This window comes from Camellia sinensis, chromosome 5 (assembly GCF_055761805.1).
Source record: "Camellia sinensis isolate YWXY chromosome 5, ASM5576180v1, whole genome shotgun sequence".
NCBI classification, from domain to species: domain Eukaryota; kingdom Viridiplantae; phylum Streptophyta; class Magnoliopsida; order Ericales; family Theaceae; genus Camellia; species Camellia sinensis.
In genome coordinates, this window is record NC_138965.1 from 182,532,893 (window position 1) to 182,540,518 (window position 7,626).

The following is a 7,626-nucleotide window of genomic DNA, read 5'->3' on the forward strand; positions in this document are numbered from 1 at the left end:
ATGAAGCTCTTTCCACCTCAAAAACAAAAACCAAGAACTTCAGAGGAAGAGTCTTAACTCAGCATCAATCTTACATAAACTCAACAATCTCTAAGATACTTTAGGAATTCAAAATTTAAACAGAAGCAAAGAAACAAATTAATTGGCGATAACCCTCGATTAATTGGCACTTGAACCCCACTTTCAAATATGGCAGCAAGATAACAATGTCAATCCCATGTCCATTATTAGTAGGTTAAGAGAAAACTGTGTAACTATACCTTTAGCATCATTCCAACTTGATGTAGATCAATCACAAATGTTGATTGTTCAGCATTCATAAATTTGCTTCCCATGGCACAAAATATCCTATTTTTTGGAATTCTGGTAAGCTCTCGTAGTAAAATATGCAAAAATGCAGTACCAAAAAAATTAATTATACCAAAAGGCCAGGGATATAAAAATCGAACATGTCAGTCAAACCCACAGTAGCAACATCTGCAGGTACAAAACTTCCAATATGGGAAAGGAAAACAATTAAAGCTACCTGAAAGAAAAAAAGAAGAAGTTATCTTTCAAGATGTGTCAAATAAATATTTCTATTTATTAAGGATTAGTGCATTTATACAGAACATATATGCAACATTATTATACAGAACTTCCAATGTGGGAAAGGAAAACAATTAAAGCTACCTGGAAAGAAAAAAAAAATTATCTTTTAAGATGTGTCAAATAAATATTTCTATTTATTAAGGATTAGTGCATTTATACAGAACATAAATACAACATTATTATTAAAACTTTGACACAAAGAGAAAGGTGAAACACTAACAAAACTTATACTTATAGTCGTCAGATAAAACTATTGAAGTATATAAATTTGAGCAAACATGAAAGTCAGAGTATTTAATTAAAAACAGAAGCAGAGTGAAAGTCAAAAAATTAAGAGAAGAAAACGAATCTACTTTATTATATAGATGGTTAGAACAACCCATATAAGTTGCTATTAGTTTAGAGCAACAAAGGAAGTTAGGTTGCTGGACATCAAGTCCATTTCATCAAAATTAATTGCAGGTTCGTTTTAAATTTGTATTATGAATACCATGTTCTACAACTTAAAAAAAAAAACTTTTACATCATTAGGTGAAGTTTTGATATGGTGTTTAGTTTTTATTTTTTTATTTTTGGTCACATAAATTATTCTTAGATTAACAATCTAAATTATCGATAACCCGTGCCTGAAGGCACTGTGAACAATTTTTGTTTAATACGTGCTACAAAATTCAATTATAATAAATTAATTTAAAATGACAATATCACTTCAATTTAAAATTTCACATAAAACAGGAACAAAAAATATAAAGAAAATTGAAATAAATAACTAATAAATTTCAAATTTTTTATTTTTTAATGAATTTATCATGAATGTAGGTTTCCCACCTCATTCACATAATTGGGGTGATGTCTTCAAGAGTTCCCACCTTATTCTCTAACATATTTTCAAAATCAGCCCTATTTAAGAAATAATTCAAATCAATCAAATAAAACATCAAATCAATAGGAATACTTCAAATCCTTCAAACTTTTTCACAGTTTCAACTAACTACTTATAAATAAATGAAATAAAACTAACCCAAGTTACTTTAAAGACTAACCTTATTGTTAATACCAGAATATCATGGATGATACAACAAATCCAAGCTAATTTCACAACCAACTGTGTTGGAAAGTCAGAGGTCTTGAAAAGAAAAATGAATTCAGAAACAAACCATGAAAATTCATAACCATGATAAGGGGAAGGGGGAACTAATGTATATAAAAATTAAGAGGCAATAATACTATAACATCCTCCTTCAACCCACTAATAAATTATTCATGCACAATAGACACTGAATTTTCACAAAAATCCATGTCAAGCATATGTGACTTCCACCAAAATATGCAAAGATACTAAATTTAGTGAATTTTCAAGGGCACTTTACTGTCCACACTCAATAACCATCCATAAGATCCAATCTTTTACATTGATAAGACACTTTACAAAAATATTAGAAATTCAATGAAGTACATATTAAAGTACAAATCCAATCTTTTTAATGAATTTTTCAATAAATTTCAAATATATAGCGTATGCCCGTGCCTGAAGGCACGGTGTAAATAATGTTAGAATTATAATATAATTGTAATCGTAACACTATTTAAATTTAAAATTAAAATGCAATTATAAAAATATATTTAATAGAGAAATACAGTGCCAAAACTAAGTCACTCTCTCACTTTGTTTTTCTATTTCTCTCTTTAAATTGAAAAACACCCAACACCAATGAGAGGATGTCAAAACACTGTACAGAGAGAGCGAGGAAGATAGAGCCGATGTCAAAACACCCACCCAAACCATTAAGATCTTAGTGTATAAGCTAAAGAGAAATACAGTTTCAAAACTAACTCACTTTCTCACTCTGTTTTTCTATCTCTCTTCAAATTGAAGAACACCCAAGACCAATGAGAGGATGTCAAAACACTGTATAGAGAGAGTGAGGGAGAGAGTGCCGATGTCAAAACACCCAAACCATTAAGATCTGTGTATAAGCTAAAGAGAAATAGTAAACAAAAGGAAGGATGTTTTCGAAAATGGTAATAGTGGTTTTTTGTAGCAGTGATATAAAATATCCAGTGCAAGAGGAACCACTAAATTCTTGAAAACAACTCTAAAAAGATAGTCTAATTTTAACTCAAACTTGCTGGATTTGTAATAGCGAGAGATTCATGCCATGCTTCACATTTGACTATGAATTGAAATTTCTAATTGTTCCAACTTAGCAAGGCTGTTTAGGAGTTTGCTAAACTATTGAAAGGGAAAGGGAGTTTTTCATGCCACAGTCAGGACAATGAAGTTACAATACTGACTCTTTACTTTCTCAAATTTGACTCTATAAAGTATGTACCAGAGTAAGACCAAGGATTGGGCCAGTAGATGAGGAGCTCCCTTGCCAGGGGTGATGTTTGGGTTCGAGTCTTACCTGTTGCGTGATGCAACTTCCTAGGGTAATATTTACATTATGTAATGGTTATTATAGCATTTTTCTGTCAAATTTTTAACAAAAATTATTTTTAAGATTAAATTAAAAAAAAAACTTAAAATCTAAAAAATTAAAATAAAAAAATGATTAAACATAAATGAGTAAAGTATAATTTATCTAAATATATTTTTTGTTGTTTACTATTTAATTGGCAAAAATGGATGGTCATAATTCAACGGTCAAAAAAGGTTCCTTCCTCATTTATTTGATATCCTTCTATGTATTGTTTTCCACAATCCGTGTTCAATTTCCATGATCCATACTTCCCATACCAATTCCATTGAAAATTGGATCACCCATTGTTTTCAAAATCATAGCATCATTATTGTGTAACTTACATTTTATTAATTTTAAATTTATATTGTACACTAAAATTTTGAAATATTTTCCAGGTTAAAAATTCTAGATTTATACCATTTCCATTACCAAAAAATTATTACTAATTTAGAAGAAAATTATTCTTGAAAATAATATTCTGCACCAATTTGGCAAGCAGTAAGGTTGCCTTATCCAATATTTTTTTAAGGATTAATTTTTTTACATTTAATTTGGATTTTTTTGTTGGTGAATTTTTTTTAAAACTATATAAAATATTTTTACATTTTAAAACATGACTGCCAACCCTAATAGTTTTTAAGAATATTGAACTTAAACTTCCTTTATAAAACTTGGCAAAACAAAAAAAAAAATTCCTTTATAAAAGTTTGTTAATATTTTATAAAAAGAGAATGAAGTATTGACATATAACATTTACATAAAAAACCAAAATTTCGTCTATCTAATCCGTTTATCTAAATACACAATTGAATCATGACTGTTAAAATGTCCTAGTAGGACAATTGTCTCTAGGATAAATTCAAAAACCTTTCTTCCTTATTATATAGATTTACAGAGTTATATATGTTCTTTTACTGGTCAAGATGACAATCAAATTGCACGAAGGCCAAATGATGCCAGGGCCAGGAAATATCATTCTACTAACAACAAAATCAAAGCAAAAAGATCATAAACTCACACGGCCTTTGGATTGGATACATCGAAGAAGTCTTTTGTATGGGGTTGCAGTTTAACATATGTCCCTTTTGGGAGAGTCATATTTTTCACTCACACAATGTCTCCTTCTTGTAAGAGCAAATTCTCCATCATCTACAATGAAGCAGTACATAGGGTGCATCAATGGAGAATAAATGCAAACAAAGACTCCTCAATGACACTGGTACACAGCAAAATACACCAAAACCACAAAACTTGTATACAAAAACACTACTGGTTGCCTACCCAGTAAGGCATATATATCATGCCTTCTTCTGCAATGAACTCAAGAACGCCACAATGAGAAATGCGCTCAGTAGCAGCATTGCGAAGTTCAAACAACATAGGATAATCAATATGAAGAGATGTTGCAGAATAGAGTCTTATATTAGCATTTTAGATGATAATAGGAAAAAATTTTGAATTAACCACAAAAGATAATAAGCCACCATAAAAAATTTCAAATAAATCAACTAACCAAGACGGTCAAGGGCTGAGGGAGGCATTATAACTGCAACAACATAATGAAAAGATAAATAAATAAATAAAAATAAAATAAAAAATTAAGACATTTAGAAGGCTAATACATGCACACACAAGTGTTTAGAGTTTGATAACTTACTTTTATCACCATTTTCAATCTGTGGCTGCAGGATTGAAAAGAAACAAATAAATTAGAAATTCGAATATGAATAAGTAAAAGACAACATACAATTACAGTCTTTTTCCCCCGTTCCACTGTTTTCCTTTTATATTTTTTATTTTCCATCTCCTTTTTTTTTTTTTTTTTTTTGATGTGGATGGACACGAAAATGAGTAAAGAAAGACATGAAGGCCTTCAAGGGAAATGAAAGAGCACATATGGTATCATCTTAATTGTTAATTTTCCAGAATTCATTTACATTTACATTTGATTAAAGAGTGCCGTGAATTTGATTGAGGTCATAGAAAAGATGACAAAACATAAAACTGAAACAGTATAATGAATAAAATCAAATTAATTAAGTGAATCAAACAAAACAAAACAAAACAAAACAATTATCATGTTGAGGAAAGCTTTCCTACCTTATCAATAAAAGATGCAGGGTAACATCGATATGTTTGCTCAAATGATGTTCCATGATATCCATATCCATCAAAATACTGCAATGTGTCCCCACCAGTGAAATGAAATGACAGTGATAATGATATAAACAACAACTACAATAATATAGTAATTGTAATAGTTATTAACTATTATTTTTATTTTTATTACAACATCTAATGAAATGAATTTAGACGGTGAACATAATTAAACAATATCTATATATATTGAAATAACTAAATATGCACTGATTTGGGCTGCAAAATATAGTAATTAAAAGTGAAGGAATGAATATAATTCAGACATGTCCATAAACAAATAGTTATCAAATGGAAATTTACAGTAAGGGAAATGTAATACATATAGAAGTTGTATACAGATTGTGCAAAAATCATAAAAGCATTAAACACAAAAGGACAGTTCTCTTTTTCATGCCAATCACAGTTGAAAAATCTAGAAATCCCCTAGATGTTGATTTGTGATTATGTATCAATTTTAAGCAGAATATAACAATCTCAATCAAACAATCAAACAATCAAGACAAAGAGACACAACGATTTTACGTGGAAAAAAACCACAATTGGACACCTCCAACTGTGATCAAAAAACCACGGGCAACGACCACAAAACAATCCACTAAGAAGATTTAAAGGAATTACACAGGTATACTCTCAATTACCTAGCGAATCCACGCCTAATTGAACCAACCTCTATGTGCCTCTTCCAACCCGTCTTCACCTCAGAATTGTCTTTACGATAAGCCACCCCGAAATCCACCAAAGCTTCAGGCTCGAATTCTTCAGAATCCACCGAAGAACAACTCTCTCTTTTGTATAGAAAACAAAACCTTTGATGTACTCTCTTTAAACCATGAGTTCAAGAACTCTTCTCAAAAACATCAAAGAAAACTCCCAAAGTATCCCCAGATATAAACCCTAGAACCCAAAAAGTAGATCTGGAGTAGTAATCCTAAAATCTGACCCAACACACGAATTTATAGAATCTGTCCCGCGATCTCCGCTCGAGCGCCCAAAAGCCCGCTCGAGCGGCTTCAGCAAAATATGCGCGTGATATAACAGAGGTCCGCTCGAGCGCCCAACAGCCCGCTCGAGCGCGAAATCACACATCTCAGTACTTTTGCAGGCAACCAAAACTGCTGGAACCAGGGATTCTCCGCTCGAGCGGACAGGCAACTTGGAATGCATTTTTGCATTTTGCTTCGGGGGTGCTGCCCCTCGACCCCACCATGGCGCTGCCCCGGACCCGCCAAGGGGCGCTGCCCCCTAGACCCCCGCGAGCTGACCGGGCAGCTCGATCCCCGTCATAATCAGCGAAGTGGCAATCTTGAAAGCTTTAGCATCATAAACTTCTCTGAAAGGCACAATTCGGGTTGGATTCGCATCTAAACACTCATAGCCTTACTGAAATAAAAGTGAGAAAAGAAATACAACTGAAAGGAGTTTTGTCAAACGGGATTGCCAAGAATAAAACCTAACAACAGTGGTTCCCCTCAGAGACCTGACAGACCTATCCTTACCCGTGGCCTTCCAGTACCCAGCCAGAGTCGCTCTGTTCAATCGCTGCCCATTCTGATACTTGCGATCTTTAGGACAGAAAAAGAACCACTCATCATCGGTCGTCTTTATCGCCGATTTATCTGCATAAAAATAGATCAAAGCAAACCCAAAATTAGGGCTTTTTAATCAAGTATATATCAATAATCAAAGCAAAAAACCCAAAATTTTAATTTTTTTAATTTTTTATGTAGGTAGTTTTACCAAGCAAATCCCAGGGTTCGCATTTGCAGACATCGATATCTCGAATAACACTGACTTGCTTCTCATCGCCGTTGATCTTCAACTTCGGATAGTGATTGATGAGTTCTTCGGTAGGGCGAAATTGGTACCCAACTGGAAGAGACTCCTCTGCCAAAATTTTAGAGAGAGACATCGCTAGAGAGAGAAGATCTAAAAGAAAGGAAAAGTGGGTATGGATTGAAATGAGGAATTAAAAACCTAGAGAGGAATGGATAAACAAATCGAAAGAGAAGATGTATGAGATTCAAAGAAAATTCAGTGGGGTTTCAAAGACGTGGGGTTCGATCTGGAAGGGAGAAAAGATGAAGAGTTGCTGTCGGTGGAGTTCGGAGGCGGCACAACGATGGAAGCGGAGCGGCAGTGGAAAGGAGGGGGAGGGAGAGGAAGAGGGAGAGGAAGAGAGAGAGATCTGAGAAGTTGGAGAGAGAGAGAGAGAGAGAGAGAGAGAGAAAGAGAAGTGCAAATAATGTTTGGGTTTGTCGTTCGTGGGTGGGTGGGACGCTGCAGAGAGAGCGAGAGAGGGATTGTTTTGGGTGGGAATGTGAAAATGTCACAAAGCATCTCAGCCTTTAAAGAATAAAAACAAATCATCTCAGCCATTGGATCAAAATGTATCTCACATATATTTTTATAC

At 33.3% G+C, this 7,626-nt stretch overlaps 1 long non-coding RNA gene across 1 annotated transcript; it reads right to left on the bottom strand.

Moving 5' to 3' along the window:
* Window positions 1-3,836: 3,836 nt before the first annotated feature.
* LOC145791035 (uncharacterized) lies at window positions 3,837-6,834 on the bottom strand. The gene is made up of 5 exons (XR_014330662.1): window positions 6,713-6,834; window positions 5,157-5,234; window positions 4,714-4,738; window positions 4,338-4,602; window positions 3,837-4,205 (listed from the first exon to the last, which is right to left on the bottom strand). It is a non-coding gene; the product is annotated as an uncharacterized LOC145791035 (long non-coding RNA).
* Between the last annotated feature and the right edge of the window lie 792 nt (window positions 6,835-7,626).